Source organism: Gorilla gorilla, chromosome 6 (assembly GCF_029281585.2).
Source record: "Gorilla gorilla gorilla isolate KB3781 chromosome 6, NHGRI_mGorGor1-v2.1_pri, whole genome shotgun sequence".
Lineage (NCBI taxonomy): Eukaryota > Metazoa > Chordata > Mammalia > Primates > Hominidae > Gorilla > Gorilla gorilla.
In genome coordinates this window covers 76,111,041-76,130,715 of record NC_073230.2, presented here as the reverse complement: position 1 = coordinate 76,130,715, position 19,675 = coordinate 76,111,041, and the positions used below count along the sequence as shown (strand labels likewise).

The window sequence follows — 19,675 nt, the reverse complement described above, 5'->3', positions numbered from 1 at the left end:
GAAGGAAATTAAAAAGTGTCTTGAAACAAATGAAAATGAAAACACAACATACCAAAACCTATGGGATCCAGTGAAAGCAATACTAAGAGGAAAGTTTATAGCTATAAGCACCTACACAAAAAAGTTGAAAAACATCAAAAAAGCAACATGCAATGCATCTTAAAGAATTAGAAAAACAAGAGCAAACCAAACACAAAATTAGAAGAAATAATAAAGATCAGAGCAGAAATAAATAAATTTGAAACAAAAAAATATAAAAGATCAATGAAACAAAGAGTTGGTGTTTTGAACCAGACGAAGTCAGAAAAAAGAGAGACAAGATTCAAAGAAATAGTATCAGACATGAAAAAGGAGACATTAAACCAACATCACAGGACTTCAAAGGATCATTACAGGCTACCACGAGCAACTGCACACCGGCTGGAAAACCTAGAAGAAATGGATGAATTCCTATACACACACAACCTACCAAGACCTGATGGCTTCACTGCTGAATTCTACCGAACACTAAAAGAAGAAGAACTAATACCAATCCTACGTAAACTATCTCAAAAAGCAGAAGAAGAGGGAGTACCTCCAAACTCATGCTAGGAGTCCAGTATCACCCTGATACCAAACCAAAGATACATCAAAAAAAAAAAAAAGGAAAACTACAGGCAGATATCCCTGATGAAGATTGTTGTAAATCTCCTCCAAAACATACTGGCAAACCGAATTCAACAAAACATTAAAAAGATCATTCATCATGACCAAGTGGGATTTATCCCTTAGAAGCAAGGATGGTTCAACATATGCAGATAAATCAAAGCGATACATCATATCAGCAGAATAAAGGACAAAAACCATATGATCCATTCAACTGATGCTGAAAAAGCATTTGATAAAATTAAATATCTCTTCATGATACAAACCCTCAAAAAAACTGGGCTTAGAAGGATCATACCTCACACAATGAAAGCCATATACAACAGGCCCACAACTAGTATCACACTGAATGGGGAAAAACTGAAAGCATTTCCTCTAAGATCTGGAACATGACAAGGATGCCCGCTTTCACCACCGTAATTCAACAGAGTACTAGAAGTCCTAGATACAGCAATCAGACAAGAAATAAAGGGCATCCAAACTGGAAAGGAATAAGATAAATTATCCTTGTTTGCAGATGGTATGATCTTATATTTGGATAAATCTAAATACTCCATCAAAAAACTAGAACTGATAGACCAATTTTCAGTAAAGTTGCAGGACACAAAAACAACCTACAAAAATCAGTAGCATTTCTATGTGCCAATAGAGAGCAATCTAAAAAAGAAATCAAGAGGTCAGGCATGGTGGCTCATGCCTGTAATCCCAGCACTTTGGGAGGCCAAGGCAGGTGGATCACTTGAAGCCAGGAGTTCGAGACCAGCCTGGCCAACATGGTGAAACTCCATTTCTACTAAAAAAAAATAAAAATTAGCTGGGCACGATGGTGTGCATCTATAATCCCAGTTACTCATGAGGCTGAGGCATGAGAATCCCTTGAACCTGGGAAGCAGAGGTTGTAGTGAGCCAACGTCGTGCCTCTGCACTCCAGCCTGCACAACAAAGTAACACTCCGTTTCAAAAAAGTATAAAAACTATTTACATAGTACTTGCATTGCATTAGGTACTGTAATCTAGAGATGATTTAAAGTAAATGGGGCCAGACGCAGTGGCTCACGCCTGTAATCCCAACACTTTGGGAGGCCAAGGTGGGTGGATCACCTGAGGTCAGGAGTTTGAGGCTAGCCTGGCTAACATGGTGAAACCCCGTCTCTACTAAAAATACAAACGTTAGACAGGTGTGATGGCAAGCACCTGTAATCCCAGCTACTTGGGAGGCTGAGGCAGGAAAGCTGCTGGAACCCAGGAGGTGGAGGTTGCAGTGAGCTGAGATTGCGCCACTCCACTCCAGCCTGGGTGACAGAGCAAGACTCCATCTCAAAAATAATAATAACAATAATAATCTGGAAACAACACTAGTTAGGTTAAGATTAATAGGATTCATAAAGAAAAATGTCAACAGTAAATCAGAGTTCAATTTATTGAGCAAGAACAAAAACTTATCATTTTTTTTTGTTTTTTTGGACACAAGAGTCTCACTCTGGGATGCCGAGCCTCTCCCTCTCCCTCTCCCCTCTCCCCTCTCCCCTCTCCCCTCTCCCCTCTCCCCTCTCCCCTCTCCCCTCTCCCCTCTTTCCACGGTCTCCCTCTGATGCCGAGCCGAAGCTGGACGGTACTGCTGCCATCTCAGCTCACTGTAACCTCCCTGCCTGATTCTCCTGCCTCAGCCTGCCGAGTGCCTGCGATTGCAGGCGCGCACCGCCCCGCCTGACTGGTTTTCGTATTTTTTTGGTGGAGACGGGGTTTCGCTGTGTTGGCTGGGCTGGTCTCCAGCTCCTAACCGCGAGTGATCAGCCAGCCTCGGCCTCCCGAGGTGCCGGGATTGCAGACAGAGTCTGGTTAACTCAGTGCTCAATGGTGCCCAGGCTGGAGTGCAGTGGCGTGATCTTGGCCCGCTACAACCACCTCCCAGCCGCCTGCCTTGGCCTCCCAAAGTGCCGAGATTGCAGCCTCTGCCCGGCTGCCGCCCCGTCTGGGAAGTGAGGAGCGTCTCCGCCTGGCCGCCCATCGTCCGGGATGTGAGGAGCCCCTCTGCCTGGCTGCCCAGTCTGGAAAGTGAGGAGCCTCTCTGCCCGGCCGCCCATCGTCTGAGATGTGGGGAGCACCTCTGCCCTGCCGCCCAGTCCGGGATGTGAGGAGCGTCTCTGCCCGGCCGCCCCGTCTGAGAAGTGAGGAGACCCTCTGCCTGGCAACCGCCCCGTCTGAGAAGTGAGGAGCCCCTCCGCCCGGCAGCTGCCCCGCCCGAGAAGTGAGGAGCCCCTCCGCCCAGCAGCCACCCCGTCTGGGAAGTGAGGAGCGTCTCCGCCCGGCAGCCACCTCGTCCGGGAGGGAGGTGGGGGGGTCAGCCCCCCACCCGGCCAGCCACCCCGTCCGGGAGGGAGGTGGGGGGATCAGCCCCCCGCCCGGCCAGCCACCCTGTCCGGGAGGTGAGGGGCGCCTCAGCCCGGCCACCCCTACTGGGAAGTGAGGAGCCCCTCTGCCCGGCCAGCCGCTCCGTCCGGGAGGGAGGTGGAGGGGTCAGCCCCCCGCCCGGCCAGCCAACCCGTCCAGGAGGGAGGTGGGGGGGGGTCAGTCCCCCGCCCGGCCAGCCGCCCCGTCCGGGAGGGAGGTGGGGGGGCCAGCCCCCCGCCCGGCGAGCCGCCCCGTCCGGAAGGGAGGTGGGGGGGTTAGCCCACCGCCCAGCTTGCCGCCCTGTCCAGGAGGGAGGTGGGGGTTCGGCCCCCCGCCTGGCCGGCCACCCGGTCCGAGAGGTGAGGGGCGCCTCTGCCCGGCCGCCCCTACTGGGAAGTGAGGAGCCCCTCTGCCCGGCCAGCCGCTCTGTCCGGGAGGGAGGTGGGGGGGTCAGCCCCCCGCCCGGCCAGCCACCCCGTCCGGAAGGGAGGTGGGGGGGTCAACCCCCCGCCTGGCCAGCCGCCCCGTCCGGGAGGTGAGGGGCACCTCTGCCCGGCCGCCCCTACTGGGAAGTGAGGAGCCCCCCCCGCCCGGCCAGCCGCCCCGTCCGGGAGGGAGGTGGGGGGGTCAGCCCCCCGCCAAGCAAGCTGCCCCGTCCGGGAGGTGAGGGGCGCCTCTGCCCGGCCGCCCCTACTGGGAAGTGAGGAGCCCCTCAGCCCGGCCAGCCGCCCCGTCCAGGAGGGAGGTGGGGGGGTCAGCCCACCGCCCAGCCTGCCACCCTGTCCGGGAGGGAGGTGGGGGGGTCAGCCCCCCGCCCGGCCAGCCAACCCGTCCAGGAGGGAGGTGGGGGGGGGTTAGTCCCCCGCCCGGCCAGCCGCCCCGTCCGGGAGGGAGGTGGGGGGCCAGCCCCCCGCCCGGCGAGTCGCCCCGTCCGGAAGGGAGGTGGTGGGGTTAGCCCACCGCCCAGCCTGCCGCCCTGTCCGGGAGGGAGGTGGGGGTTCGGCCCCCCGCCTGGCCGGCCACCCGGTCCGAGAGGTGAGGGGCGCCTCTGCCCGACCGCCCCTACTGGGAAGTGAGGAGCCCCTCTGCCCGGCCAGCCGCTCTGTCCGGGAGGGAGGTGGGGGGGTCAGCCCCCCGCCCGGCCAGCCACCCCGTCCGGAAGGGAGGTGGGGGGGTCAACCCCCCGCCTGGCCAGCCGCCCCATCCGGGAGGTGAGGGGCACCTCTGCCCGGCCGCCCCTACTGGGAAGTGAGGAGCCCCCCCCCCCTCCCCGGCCAGCCGCCCCGTCCGGGAGGGAGGTGGGGGGGTCAGCCCCCCGCCAAGCAAGCCGCCCCGTCCGGGAGGTGAGGGGCGCCTCTGCCCGGCCGCCCCTACTGGGAAGTGAGGAGCCCCTCAGCCCGGCCAGCCGCCCCGTCCAGGAGGGAGGTGGGGGGGTCAGCCCACCGCCCAGCCTGCCACCCTGTCCGGGAGGGAGGTGGGGGGTCAGCCCCCCGCCTGGCCAGCCGCCCCGTCCGGGAGGGAGGTGGGGGGGTCAGCCCACTGCCCAGCCTGCCGCCCTGTCCGGGAGGGAGGTGGGGGTTCGGCCCCCCGCCTGGCCAGCCGCCCCATCCGGGAGGTGAGGGGCGCCTCTGCCCGGCCACCCCTACTGGGAAGTGAGGAGCCCCTCTGCCCGGCCAGCCGCCCCGACCAGGAGGGAGGTGGGGGGGGTCAGCCCCCTGCCCGGCCAGCCACCCCGTCCGGGAGGTGAGGGGCACCTCTGCCCGGCCGCCCCTACTGGGAAGTGAGGAGCCCCTCTGCCCGGCCACCACCCCGGCTTGGAGGTGTACCCAACAGCTCATTGAGAACGGGTCATGATGACAATGGCGGTTTTGTGGAATGGAAAGGGGGGAAAGGTGGGGAAAAGATTGAGAAATCGGATGGTTGCCGTGTCTGTGTAGAAAGAGGTAGACATGGGAGACTTTTCATTTTGTTCTGTACTAAGAAAAAATTCTTCTGCCTTGGGATCCTGTTGATCTGTGACCCTACCCCCAACCCTGTGCTCTCTGAAACATGTGCTGTATCCACTCAGGGTTGAATGGATTAAGGGCGGTGCAAGATGTGCTTTGTTAAACAGATGCTTGAAGGCAGCATGCTCGTTAAGAGCCATCACCACTCCCTAATCTCAAGTACCCAGGGACACAAACACTGCGGAAGGCCGCAGGTCCTCTGCCTAGGGAAACCAGAGAACTTTGTTCACTTGCTTATCTGCTGACCTTCCCTCCACTATTGTCCTGTAACCCTACCAAATCCCCCTCTGCGAGAAACACCCAAGAATGATCAATAAAAAATAAATAAATAAATAAATAAATAAATAAATAAATAAATAAATAAAAAGAGAAAGAGTCTCACTCTGTCGCCCAGGTTGGAGTGCAGGGGCACAATCTCAGCTCACTGCAACCTCCGCCTCCTGGGTTCAAGTGATTCTCCTGCCTCAGCCTTCTGAGTAGCTGAGATTACAGGTGCATGCCAACATGCCTGGCTAATTTTTGTCTTTTTTTAAGTAGAGACAGGGTTTCACCATGTTGACCAGACTGGTCTTGAACTCCTGTCCTCGAGTGATACGCCCGCCCTGGCCTCCCACAGTGTTGGGATTATAGGTGTGAACCACCACACCTGGCCCAAAACCTTAGCCTTATATAAAAATGAATAGGACCCACCTACCACTTGGAACTACAATTATGAAACATTCAGAAAAACAGTAGAAAAATCTGAATTAGAATTCACTCAAGGAAAACTAATAGTCATTAAAAGCACATCACACCAGAATTTAAACAATTATATCAACAGAAATACCCACAAAATGGCAAATATTGTCAACATAAGCCAATTTAATTTAGGGAAACTTCCAGCACAGGACAATTATAGTCACTAAAAAAGCGAAAGAATGGACCGGGTGCAGTGGTTCACGCCTGTAATCCCAGCACTTTGGGAGGCCAAAGCGGGTGGATCACCTGAGGTCAGGAGTTCGAGATCTGCCTGACTGACATGATGAAACCCCATTTCTACTAAAAATACAAAAATTAGCTGGGCGTGGTGGCGTGCGCCTGTAATCCCAGCTACTCAGGAGTCTGAGGCAGGAGAATCACTTGAACCCAGGAGGCAGAGGTTGCAGTGAGCTGACTTCGTGCCACTGCACTCCAGCCTGGGCAACAAGAGCAAAAGTCCATCTCAAAATAATAATAATAATAAAATAATAATAATAATAATAATAATAATAATAAAAGAATGTTTGAATAAAACTACTAAGATTCCAAACATTTTACAAACTTAAAATTCCTTTCTACCATTCACAAGCGTTTTCAAATAGGAAATTAATGAAGACTAAATAAATGTATCCCCTCTGCAAAGAGTTACAAGAAAATTTCTGTAAGCGTCACAGTGGCAAATGTTAGTTTTAATTAATGAATAAATTAAGTTCTGTTTAGGAAAAAAAAAAAAAAGAAAAAGAGATAAAAGAAAGCACACTATTTGACCCCTCCCGCTAAATTCATTCCAACTCCAATTAGGGCGTCCTGGTATTGACCAAGATGAAGAAAGAAATGACCACTGCTGGGAAGCTGCCTCTCTGAAAAGTCCAGGGATTTAGGGTACACTGAACACGGCCAAAAGGCAAATTCACAAGCACGTGAGAACATGTGATGAAAATCTATCAGCACAGTACCTTAGATCTCTGAGACTAACTCAGTGAAGACGCTAAACATCAGACAGCGCTGTAAGCAAGCAAAAGGCAATACCAAGATTATCCCAAAGATATCTTTAGCAACCCACAAGTTACAAGAACACAAGTTCCTTAAAAAGGGGCGTGGAAACAGCTGTGTTATAAACTTTCTGGAAACCAACTTGGCTATACATATCAATAGTGTTAAAATCTGGCATATTTTATCTCCAACATTGTACTTCTAAGAACTAAACCTAAGGAAACACCCATTGCTCCAAAGATTTAACTACTCAGAGTTATTTTTGGAGTGTTTGCAATTGTTAAAAAATGGAAAACTACATATCCAACAATAGCAGGGGACAACTGAATAAAGCAGGATTTCTCCCCAGTATTGTACCTATCAAAAACACAACATCTGGGCGTGGTGGCACACGTCCATAGTCCCAGCTACGTAGGCGGCTGAGGCGGGAGGATGGCTTGAGCCTGGGAGTTTGAGGCGGCAGTGAGCTATGATTGATTACGCCACTGCACTCTAGCCTGAGCAACAGAGTGAGATCTTATCCCCCACAACCACCAAAACAAAGCGGGAGCTAGGCACACTGGCTCACGCCTGTAATCCCAGCACTTTGGGAGGTCGAAGCGGGCGGATCACCTGAGGTCAGGAGTTCGAGACCAGCCAGGGCAACATGGTGAAACCCTGTCTCTACTAAAAACACAAAAAATTAGCCGGGTGTGGTGGCGCATGGTTGTAGTCCCACCTACTCAGGAGACTGAGGCACAAATTGCTTGAACCTGGGAGGCTGAAGTGAGCTAAGATCGTGCCACTACACTCCAGCCTGGGTGATGGAGTGAGACTCTGTCTCAAAACAAACAAACAAAACACCCACAGGATCTTAAAATATCACATACAGTTGCCATAAAAAAATAAAATCGGTCAGGCGCGGTGGCTCATGCCTGTAATCCTAGCACTTTGGGAGGCTGAGGGGGGTGGACTGCCTGAGCTCAGGAGTTCGAGACTAGCCTGGGCAACATGGTGAAACCCCATCTCTACTAAAAATACAAAAAAATTAGCCGGGAGTGGCAGTGTGCGCCTGTAATCCCAGCTATTGGGAGGCTGAGACAGGAGAATTGCTTGAACCTGGGAGGCAGAGGTTGCAGTGAGCCGAGATCACGCCACTGCACTCCAGCCTGGGTGTCAGACTAAGACTCCATCTCAAAAAAAAAAAAAAGTTCTCAGGGAAAACTGTGCTCTGCACAATCCTCCATCTGGCGAGGTGAGAACAGGGATGGAGAAACTGAGGCAACAGGTAAACAACAGATGGCGCTTTACGTAAGCAAAAGGCAATATCCAGGTTACCCTGATAATATTTCAAGCAACCCACAGGTTGCAAGAACACAAGTTCCTTAAGGGGGCCAGGAAAAGGCTGTGTTATAAACTTTCAAAACACTACTAGTTCAGGTGAAAGGGACAGAGGTGTGGGAGGAGATGCTTACTTTTTATTACATGAGTTAACAAAAACACAGTTAATTGGGTTGGTGCAAAAGGAATCGCGGTTTTCACCAATACATAATGGCAAAAACCACGATTACTTTTGTACCAACCTAATATGAGGGGAGGAAAGCAGCTAGTAAAGGAGGAAGGCCGGATGGGTGCGGTGGCTCACGCCTGTAATCCCAGCACTTTGGGAGGCCAAGGTGGGTGGATCACGAGGTCAGGAGATCGAGACTATCCTGACTAACATGGTGAAACCCCGTCTCTACTAAAAGTACAAAAAATTAGCCAGGTGTGGTGGTGGGCACCTGTAGTCCCAGCTACTTGGGAGGCTGAGGCAGGAGAATGGCATGAATCCAGGAGACGGAGCTTGCAGTGAGCCGAGATAGCACCACTGCACTCCAGCCTGGGTGACAGAGCGAGACTCAGCCTCAAAAAAAAAAAAAAAAAAAAGGAGGAAGGCCTCCTGGTCGGGCACAATAACTCACACCAGTAATCCCAGCACTTTGGGAGGCTGAGATGGAAGGATTGCTTGAGGCCAGGAGTTACAAACCAGCCTGGCCAACACAACAAGACCCCGTCTCTACAAAAAAACAATTTTTAAATAAATTAGCTAAGCATGGTGGTGTACACCAATGGCCCAGCTACTTGGGAGTCTGAGGTGGGAGCACTGGCTCAGCCCAGGAGGTCAAAGCTATAGTGAGCTATGATCACGCCACTGCACTCCAGCCTGGCCAACATGGTGGGAAAAAAAATGTAATTTTGCAACTTAATAACATTTTATCAGAAAAAAAGTAAGTTAACATTCATTATGCCACAGACACAGGAAGCCTTTCAGTTTCTCCCTCTCTCCAAAGCCCGCATATGTACACATGGCTACTTGTCCAAGTTTTAAACTAACTTTATTGCAGTTTTAAACTGTTTTTTTTTTTTTTTGAGATATTGTCTCGCACTGTCACCCAGGCTGGCATGCAGCAGTGTGATCTCTGCTCAACCTCTGCCTCCCAGGTTCAAGCGATTCTCCTACCTCAGCCTCCCAAATAGCTGAGACTACAGGTGCACGTCACCACGTCCGGCTAATTTTGATATTTTTAGTAGAGATGGGGTTTCACCATGTTGGCCAGGCTGGTCTCAAACTCCTGACTTCAAGTGATCCACCCGCCTCAGCCTCCCGAATAGCTGAGACTACAGGTGCATGTCACCACGTCCAGCTAATTTTGATATTTTTAGTAGAGATGGGGTTTCACCATGTTGGCCAGGCTGGTCTCAAACTCCTGACTTCAAGTGATCCACCTGCCTCAGCCTCCCAAAGTGCTGGGATTCCAGGCACAAACCACCACACCAGGCCCACCATTCATCTTAAATGAGATTTTCTACCTTAGGTTAAATGGGAAGTTTCTGAAAGTTGAGGAAGAGAGAATGGGAGAAGCAAGCCTGCTCTCTACGCCAACCAAAGGAAATACATCGGACTTGTGCTAAGACAGAATGACAGAAACTCACCTTCATGTGGCAGAAAGTAGCATTTCTCAAATATCCTGTGATGTCTGAGACCCTCAAAGAGCTTTAAGGCCGGGGTTACAAACCCTGAGCCTAGTAAACAACAGTCATCGATGCGATGCCAGATTATCCAACACTTAGAGCTGAAGACACTTACTGGTATCAAAGAAACCCTGTGCAAGCTCCAGCACCCAGCTGCCCCAAGCACTGTGCAGAAACCATCTTCCTGCCCCACCGCAAAGCAGTGCAGGCAGAATGAACCTTCAGAGAGACAAGTGAGAAGCAACGAAGACACAGGAGAACTTCAAGGTCTCCAGTAATCTCTGGGCTGCTAAGTCCAAAGCTGGAGCTCCAGTCCCTAACTCATGTTGCTGCAGCATCTGACACAGAAGTGGGGTGGATCCTCTCCCAGCTTCCACTCCTGGTTTTCTTAACATTCATCTGGCCACCCCTTCCTTCTCAGGATCCTTCAAAAGCTGGTGTTCCCAAGTTCCAGCTGGGGCCTCTGCTCAAGGGGGACACGCTCATTCATGCCTTAATCCCATTTTATGTACCTACTCACCTCCAGATCCAAACAGTCACCTACTGGAGCTATCTCCTTAGATGACCCAAAGGCCATCAAGGCCAAAACTTATCCCAAGGCACCAAACTGGCTCCTTCCCATAAGGAAAAACACCGTCATTTACCTAGTGATCCCTGCCAGTCATTCTTTTTTTTGAGACAGGGTCTGGCTCTGGTGCCCAGGCTAGAGTGCAGTGGTATGAGCATGGCAGCCACCTTGACTTCCTGGGCGCAAGCGATCCTCCCACCTCGGCCTCCCGAGTAGCTGGGACTACAAGTGCATGCTACCACTCCTGGCTAATTTTTGTATTTTTTGTAGAGATGGGATTTTGCCACGTTGCCCAGGCTGGTCTCAAACTCCTGGGCTCAAGTTATCCTCCTGCGTCAGCCTCCCAAATGCTGGGATTACAGACGTGAGCCACTGCGCCCAGCTCCTGCCAGTCATCCTTGACACTCTGGCTCTCCTACAACCAGTTACCAAGTCCTATCGTTTCCACATTTTAAGTGTCTCTCAAGGGCAGCTCTCGCTCCATCCCCACTGACACTGCCTCCCTGCACCCTCAGCCAAATTAAATTGTTGTCTGAGCCGGGTGCTCACAGATGTAATTCCCACATTTTGGGAGGCCGAGGCGGGTGGATCACCTGAGGCCAGGAGTTTGAGAGCATCCTGGCCAACATGAAACCCCATCTCTAATAAAAATACAAAAATTAGCTGGGCATGGCGGTGCACGCCTATGATGCCAGCTACTCAGGAAGCTGAGACAGGAGAATCGCTTGAACCCGGGAGGCGGAGGTTGCAGTGAGCCAAAATCAAGCCACTGAACTCCAGCCTGGGCACCAGAGCAAGAGTCTGTATCAAAAAAAAAAAAAAAATTGTCTCTCATTTCCATGATATTGTTTCTGCATTCCTCCTACCTTGGACAGTGCCTGACACCAGGAAGGTGCTTAACAATAATAACATCTACCGTCATTGCCTACTTTTTGAGAGAGGCACTGCTCTAAGAGTTTTGCACCTATTGTGTATGATCCCTAAAACATCTTTATTTTACACATACGGAAATTAAGGCATATAGAAGTCAGCTAATGTGCCCATGATCACACGGGAAGTGAACCTGGATTCAAATCCAGTTGGCCTCCAGAGCCCATGCATTAACCATTAAGTTCTACTTCGGTCCAATAAATGATATAGGTTTGCATAAAGAAGTCAATCTGGCAGGGCACAATGGCTCCTGCCCATAATTCTAGCACTCTGGGAGGCTGAGGCCAGCCGATCTCTTGAGCCCAGGAATTCGAGACCAGCCTGGGAAACACAAGAAGACCCTGTGTCTACAAAGAATACAAAATTTAGCTGGGTGTGGTGGTGCACACCTGTAGTCCCAGCTACTTGGGAGGCTGAGGTGGAGGGATCACCTGAACCCAGGAGTTTGAGGCTACAGTGAGCTGTGATGGCACCACTGCACTCTAGCCTGGGAGACAGAGTTAAACCCTATCTCAAAAAATGAAAATAAAAAGGAAAAAAAAATTTTTTTTTGAAGAGTCAATCCCATCAAATGAGAAAAGGCAGAAAAGCATCCATATAATTTTGCAATCAAGACATCAATAGTGATGTAAGCAAAACCCCTTTCACTAGGGTGATAGAGGCAAAAACCAGGTGACAAGGACGAAGGAGTGAGAAGAGAGCATTCTTAACAGCTACCACTTAGAACATGCCATTCCCAGGCACCGTGCCAAGCGCTTAACATATTTTTTAATCCTTGCAACACTGCTAGGTAGATACTACTATTCCCACTTTACAGATGAGAAAACTGAAGCAAATGAGCTTAAGTAATTTGTACTAGGTCACGCTGCAAATAAATGGCAGAAATGGATTCTGACTTAATTCATCTGACCCCAAAAGCCATGCCATCAATCACAATGCCAAGGTTGATAAGACAGTTTCAAGTCAAATGCCAAAGTGAAAAAAAAAAAACTCACATGCCATAGATATACAAAGTGCATTTTAGTCATTGATTTTAACAAAGACACAAGTAAGAGATCAACTTTTTTGAAGTCTAAAATGTTTAACTTAGTTTCCTTTTTTTTTTTTCAAGACTGAGTTTCACTCTCATCACCCAGGCTGGAGTGCAATGGCACAATCTCAGCTCACTGCAACCTCTGCTTCCTGGGTTCGAGTGATTCTCCTGCTTCAGCCTCCTGACTAGATGGGATTACAGGCACCCACCAGCAGGCCTAGCTAATTTTTGTATTTTTAGTAGAGACAGGGTTTCACCATGCTGGTCAGGCTGGTCTTGAATTCCTGACCTCAGGTGATCCACCTGCCTTGGCTTCCCAAAGTGCTGGGATTACAGGTGTGAGCTTCCGTGCTCAGCCTATTTTCCATTTCTTTAGCAGGATTCCTCCCATCTCAGCACTCATTCATCAGTTAAGAGTATGAAGCAAAGACTGGCACAGTCTTCTGCCAATAGTGTCTTGTTTCTTAATGTGATACAATTCACAGTGCAGAACAGACTTTCACAATAACTCACGTTTAAAAGGAACCAAAGAGAGACTGGGCGTGGTGGTTCATGCCTGTAATCCCAACACTTTGGGAGGCCAAGGTTGGAGGATCACTTGAGCACAGGAGTTCGAGACCAGCCTGGACAACACAGTGAGACCCCGTCCCTAAAAAAAAAAACAAAACCCAAATTAAAAAAAATTAGCTGGGCATGGTTTCACCTATAGTCCCAGCTAATTGGGAGGGCAAGGCAGGAGGATCAGTTGAGTCCAAGAGTTCAAGGCTACTGTGAGCCACGGCCATGGTCACGCCACTGCACTCCAGCCTCGGTGACAGGGAGAAACCTTGTCTCAAAAAAAAAAAAAGATCAAATAAGAAATTACAAGAGAAAGCATAGTTTTAGTTGCTAAACGTGTAGTTTAGGCAACATCAGTAGTCTCATAAAGACAAAAGGAAAGGAATGTAGGCTGACATAATTACATGTCTGGAACCAGACTTACTTCCAAAACTCAGACTTCCCGTTTATTTCTCCTCACTTACGGTTAATGAATGCATCGTTCCATTTTCAAAATCATGATATAAAACCATGGTAATGTTCAACATTCCCCCTGCTTCTTAAAAAAATTCACTACAGTCTCAAGATGGAAAATAATTTATCTTTGTTCTTTAGTTTTTTAAATAATTGCCGACCATCTTAAACACCAAAATTAAAAGTACTCCCATATTAAAATTTAATAATCTGGGGCTTAATTTTTAAGAAAACAAGTCATGAGGGATGCCAAGATCAAACAAAAGCTAACAGTTCAGTATGAAACCTTTCTGTAACCAAACTCAGTGTGTAAGACTGGGACATGTTTGAAAAACAGCACTTGTAACCAAACAACACAAAAGTCCAAACGGCAGTGTTTCGAAGGCTGTGTCATGTACTCCCCAGGATCACACTCAGGTATGTAATCACACGCAGAAAAAACACTACAGACCTCTTGTCAAATGTATTTGATTCGTACATGAGAAAGTTAACTTAAGGATTTCCATGTTCGAAATCAATCTAAATGAAAATTCAATTTGCTAAAACCTCTATCTTTCCTCCTTTCTGTTTTTTCATTTTAAAGAAAAGCCAAGGTTCTTTGTCCATTTTTCTTTCTTTTCTTTTTTTTTTTTTTTTTGTTTCAGATGGAGTCTTGCTCTGTCACCCAGGCTGGACTGCAGTGGTGCGATCCCCGGCTCACCGCAACCTCCACATCCCAGGTTCAAGTGATTCTCCTGCTTCAGCCTCCTGAGTAGCTGAAGTAGCTTGTAAGCATGCTTACAACCATGTGCCACCACGCCCAGCTAATTCTTGTACTTTTAGTAGAGACGGGGTTTCACCATGTTGGCCAGGTTAGTCTCGAACTCCTGACCTCAAGCAATCCACCAGCCTTGGCCTCCCAAAGTGCTGGCATTACAGGCGTAAGCCACGGTGCCTGGCTGCCCATTTTTCAATTGGATTTTTTGTTTTCTTGCTACTGAGTTGTTTGAGCTTTGTATATATTTTGGATATTAACCCCTTTTCAGACGTATGGTTTGCAAGTAGCTTCTCCAAATCCCTAGGGACTAAAAAATGGGCAAGGGACACGAACAGATGTTTCTCAAGAGACCGACAAATGGCCAACAGATATAGTTGGCCAACATATCACAATCACTAGAGAAGCGCAAATTAAAATCACAATGAGATATCATCTCGCGCCTGTCAGGATGACTTTTATCAAAGAAAGACAAATGCTGGTGAGAATGTGGAGCTAAGGGAGCCGTCATGCACTGTGGGAATGTAAATTAGTACAGCCATGATGGAAAACAGCACAGAAATTCCTTTAAAAACTAAAAATAGGCCGGGCGTGGTGGCTCACGTCTGTAATCCCAGCACTTTGGCAGGCTGAGGCGGGTGGATTATGAGGTCAGGAGTTCAAGACCAGCCTGACCAACATGGTGAAACCCTGTCTCTACTAAAAATACAAAAAATTAGCTGGGCGTGGTGGCGTGCACCTGTAATCTCAGCTACTCGGGAGGCTGAGGCAGGAGAATCGCTTGAACCCGGGCAACAGAGCGAGACTCTGTCTCAAAAAAAAAAAAAAAAAAGAAAAAACTACAAATAGAATTACTTCATGATCCAGCAATCCCACTGCTGAATATATACTACCCCAAATTGAAATCAGATTGTCAAAGAGATGTCTGTTCACTGCAGCACTATTTGCCACAACATGGACAGAAGCGATGAACGTTATACTAAGAGAAATAAGCCAGGCATAGAAGCACAATATAGGATTCCACTTATACGTGGAATCTAGAACTAGATAATGGAACTCATTGCAGCAGAGAGCAGAACTATGGTTACAGAAGCAGGGGGTGGGGAACAGGGAGATGATGGTCAAAGGGTACAAAGTCCGTTAGAGAAAAGGAACATATTTTTTCTGAGTTATATTGCACAGTGTGGTAAATATAGTTTATACAGTTATTTTTGGGTGGCTCACACCTTTAATGCTAACATTTTGGGAGGCCAAGACGGGAGGATCACTTGTGCCCAGGAGTTCGAGACCAGCCTGAGCAACAAAGTGAGACCTTGCTTCTACAAAAAATCAAAAAATTAGCCAGGTGTGGTGGTGTACATCTGTGCTCCCAGCCACTCAGGAGACTGAGGCAGGAGTATGACTTGAGCCCAGGAGGAGGAGGGTGCAGTGAGCCATGATCACCCACAGCACTCCAGCCAAGACAACAGAGCAAAACTCTGTCCAGTAATAATAATTATTTTTAATTAAAAAATAGGGCCGGGGCTGGTGGCTCACGCCTGTAATCCCAGCACTTTGAGAGGCCAAGGCAGGCGGATCATGAGGTCAGGAGTTCAAAACCAGCCTGACCAACATGGCGAAACCCCATCTCTACTAAAATACGAAAAAATTAGCCAGGCGTGGTGGTGCGTGCCTGTAGTCCCAGCTACACGGGAGGCTGAGCCAGAAGAACCGTTTGAAACTGGGCAGCAAAGGTTGCAGTGACCGAGGTCATGCCACTACACTCCAGCCCAGACAACAAGGTGAGACTCCATCTCAAATAAATAAATAAATAAAAATAAGGCCAGGTGTGGTGGCTCATGCCTGTAATCCCAGCACTTTGGGAGGCCGCAGTGGGTGGACCACCTGAGGTCAGGAGTTTGAGACCAGCCTGACCAACATGATGAAACCCTGTCTCTACTAAAAATAGAAAAATTAGCCAGGCATGGTAGCGGGCATCTGTAATCCCAGCTACTCAAGAGGCTGAGGCAGGAGAATCGCTTGAACCCGGAAGGCGGAGGTTGCAGTGAGCTGAGATCGCGCCACTGTACTCTAGCCTGGACGACAGAGCAAGACTCCGTCTCAAAAAATATATATAAAATAAAATAAAATAAAATAAGGGCTAAGGCTGAGGCCAGTGAGGTCCTGAGATCAGTCATATCATCTAGAGCAATTACATGGCATCCTGTGTGAATGGCTTCAAAGGTTTTTCAGTACTGGGCAAGGGAAACACACCATCTCTGTGACGTGGACCAGATTTCACTAAAAACCCTCTGGAGAGCACTGAAGGGCTTGCCGTTTATCCTTTGGCTGTAGCCAGAGCTGCAGAGACCAGACTAGAGCTGTGCTCCTGCAAACTGAACATAGGCACTGAAACAACTCACAGACATCAAATTTAATTTCCTGATTGTCAATACCAGACAGGAATGACAATCAGCATCTTTTTCATTGTCCTTAATAAAATAAGTTAAGCATTGTTTTATGCCAACGGCCTCTTACAGAACAAGACAAACCCATTAAATGAAAACAATTCTTTAGAAACCAAAGGCCGGGCCTGGTGGCTCACACCTGTAATCCCAGCACATTGGGAGGCTGAGGCAGGCGGATCACTTGATGTCAAGGGTTTGAGACCAGCCTGGCCAACATGGTGAAACCCTGTCTCCATTAAAAATACACAAATTAGCTGGGTGTGGTGGCATGCACCTGTAGTCCCAGCTACTCAGGAGGCTGAGGAATCGCTTGAACCCAGAAGGCAGAGGTTGCCGACCGCGTCACTGCACTCCAACCTGGGCAACAGAGCGAGACTCCATCTCAAAGAAAACAAAAACAAAAAAACCCAGAAATCTACGAGAAACTAGAATGGGTAGCTTATGCTCATCTTTCTTAGAAAAGCATTTAACCCTTAACTAGCTGCCTCTGCCAATATTTCTAGGCACTGATTGTCCAGCTACCTAGCCTGGGTGCTTGTCCACCAACTGGCCCTAGTTTTTTCATTTCCCAGCTAATTCTGAATGGCCCAAATCCTCTTGATCTTTCTAGGTCCACCTCAAAGTTTACTTCACGAGTTTCGGGCTGAGCGAGGTGGCTCACACCTATAATTCCAGCACTTTGGGAGGCCAAGGTGGGCAGATCACCTGAGGTCAGGAGTTCAAGGCCTGGCCAACGACATGAAACCTCGTCTCTACCAAAAATACAAAAAATTAGCCAGGCATGGTGGCAGGCGACTGTAATCCCAGCTACTCAGGCGGCTGAGGCAGAAAAATCGCTTGAACGTGAGAGGCAGAGGTTGCAGTGAGCTAACTTCGCACCACTGCACTCCAGCCTGGGCAACAGAGCAAGACTCCGCCTCAAGAAAAAAAAAAAAAGTTCGTTTCTGATCCTAACCATAACAAAATCCTGAACAGTTGGTATACCACTATGGCAATTCAGTCCTGCCACATTTTCTAGCCTATTGCTTCCTCTAAGTACATTCCTTACAGGCAGAAACTATTAATATATTTGCACTTATGCCAGGTGTGGGTGGTTCACGCCTATAATTCCAGAACTTTGGGAGGCCGAGGAGGATGGATCACCTGAGGTCAGGAGTTCAAGACCAGCCTGGCCAACATGGTGAAACCTTGTCTCTACTAAAAATACAAAAATTAGCTGGGCATGGTGGCGGGCACCTGTAATCCCAGCTACTAGGGAGGCTGAGGCAGGAGGATTGCTTGGACCTGGGAGGCAGAGGTTGCAGTGAGCAGAGATCGCACCACTGCACTCCAGCCTGGGCGACAAGAGTGAGACTCTGTCTCAAAAACATATATATATATTTGCACTTAGATCTACCTTTCCTCCTTGCAACAGATGCAGCTAGAGCCTAAACGGAGAAGGTGCCAGTTAACCAGCCTTTGGTGATTTTAGCATTGAGACTCCGGTGCTAGCAGTGATTCCAGTCCACCCGATTCAGGCCACAGGAATTCTCCCAGAATCTTCACTACAAGTTGAAACTCCAAATCCTTAATCCTAGAGAATAAATGCACTCAGGGTCAATGCACACCTAAGTATACCTTAGGTGCGCAACAGGTCTATTTCCTGTCAGAATCCCTAGATGAAAAGAGGAAGTAGATGGACACCCTTATCGGTCAAGCGCTGATGGAACACTCATCTACAAATGAGATACACATGCTGAGACCCTAAGCTGACCCAAGCTGACGGTGCAATCGAGACAAACCACTTTATCACATATTCATCAGCAGTCTCGGAGTTTTTCTTCCCATTCCCTCCCGTAGCGGCTCACCTTTGAGGCAGGAAAGAAGCAGTTCAGGGGGAAGCCACAATCTTTACAAAGCAGGCTTCAGAGAAGCTCACCATTCATCAGCCAGTGAGGGCTGTCACCTGCTAGTTGAGAACTAAACTCAGACATCAGATTCTTCCACAAAGGCCTCCTCACCAGCTGTCCAATGCGTACGGCGTTCAAACGACTCAAAACAGCACAACAAGCCTGGTTTTATTTCTGATGGTCCCCATCAAGGGAACTGAAACTACATGCCTCTAGATTACCTTGCGATCACTCCTCATTTTATTAAAAACATGAAGAAAGAATCCACCCCATTCCGGATATTTACCAAGCTTGACACAGGGAACACCACTATGCCATTTAACTTTGTGGACGTACGTGAGTCTCTCCCTCCCACCTTTCTGAGATGTGTTTCACTGCCAAACGGAGAAGAAACGCAAACACTCCCCAAAGTCGAAAAATGGCAAACGACCAAGATGTTTCCCGTGCCAAATCCGAATTATCCAGGCCTCGGCTCCAGACATGGGAAGTCCCGCCATCTCCAAGGCCAGCAGGGAACCCTGGCTCGGGGGACGCGAGTGGGCAAACCCCAGTGTGGGGGGACCAGGCCGAGGTCGGCCGATGCTGGGCGACCCCCGCCAGCAGTTGGGGCGGGGTCCGCACCCTGAGAAGCGGTGAAAAAAGCCGGCGGAGGAGCCGCTCCCGGCCCCGCGGGCAGCCCCGACTGGGCCCGACCCCAGCCCGCCCTCCAGCCCCGGCTCACCCCGCCCCGGCGGGCAGCTGCGCGCCCCGGGCCCAGCCGGGCCAGCTGCTCGGCGGACGCCCGCGGTCGCGCTGGGCTCACTCGTGGCGGCGCGTGGCGGGCCCGGGGCCGCTCGGCACCATCTTCTCCCCGCGCCGGGGGCAGCGTCCGGCTCCGCGGGGCCGACGCGAAGACCAGACGCCAACCGGGCTCCCGCCGCCGCCTCAGCTCGGGCTCCGGCAACCGCGGTTTCCGGGTGAAAAAAAAAAAAAAAAAAAACCACGCCACCTCCAACGCCGCCGTGACCTCCGACCCCGGGCGTCCAACGGTGGCGCGGCCGGGACAAGCTTCGTCAGAGGCAGGCGACGGAGACCACGCTTCCGGGACGGGTAGCGTGCATGCGGACGTGCGTGGAGTGCGTGATGGACGTTTATGGGTCTGTGTGCCGGTCTGGTGTTGTGCGTGTGCGTGTGTGCGTAGTGCGTGTATGTGGCTTATAGTGTGCATCGTGTACAACGGTGTGTGCAGTGAGTGCATGTATGTGCATCTGTGTGCGCGTGTGTGGTGTGTGATGGTATG

The 19,675-nt window shown here is 49.8% G+C and overlaps 1 protein-coding gene across 6 annotated transcripts in view; it reads right to left on the bottom strand.

The window, feature by feature from the left end:
- TMEM248 (transmembrane protein 248) overlaps positions 1-19,418 on the bottom strand; it is a 40,802-nt gene extending 21,384 nt beyond the window's left edge. Inside the window, exons 1-2 of one of the 6 annotated variants that reach the window (XM_055346988.2) lie at positions 19,118-19,369; positions 12,809-12,944 (exon numbers count right to left, since the gene is read on the bottom strand). The gene's annotated coding sequence lies outside the window, so the exon portion shown is untranslated. Of the gene's footprint in view, positions 1-12,808; positions 12,945-17,903; positions 18,076-18,354; positions 19,093-19,117 lie in introns of those variants that run through there. The other 5 variants (XM_004045527.5, XM_055346990.2, XM_055346991.2 and 2 more) reach the window with 5 other exon arrangements.
- Between the last annotated feature and the right edge of the window lie 257 nt (positions 19,419-19,675).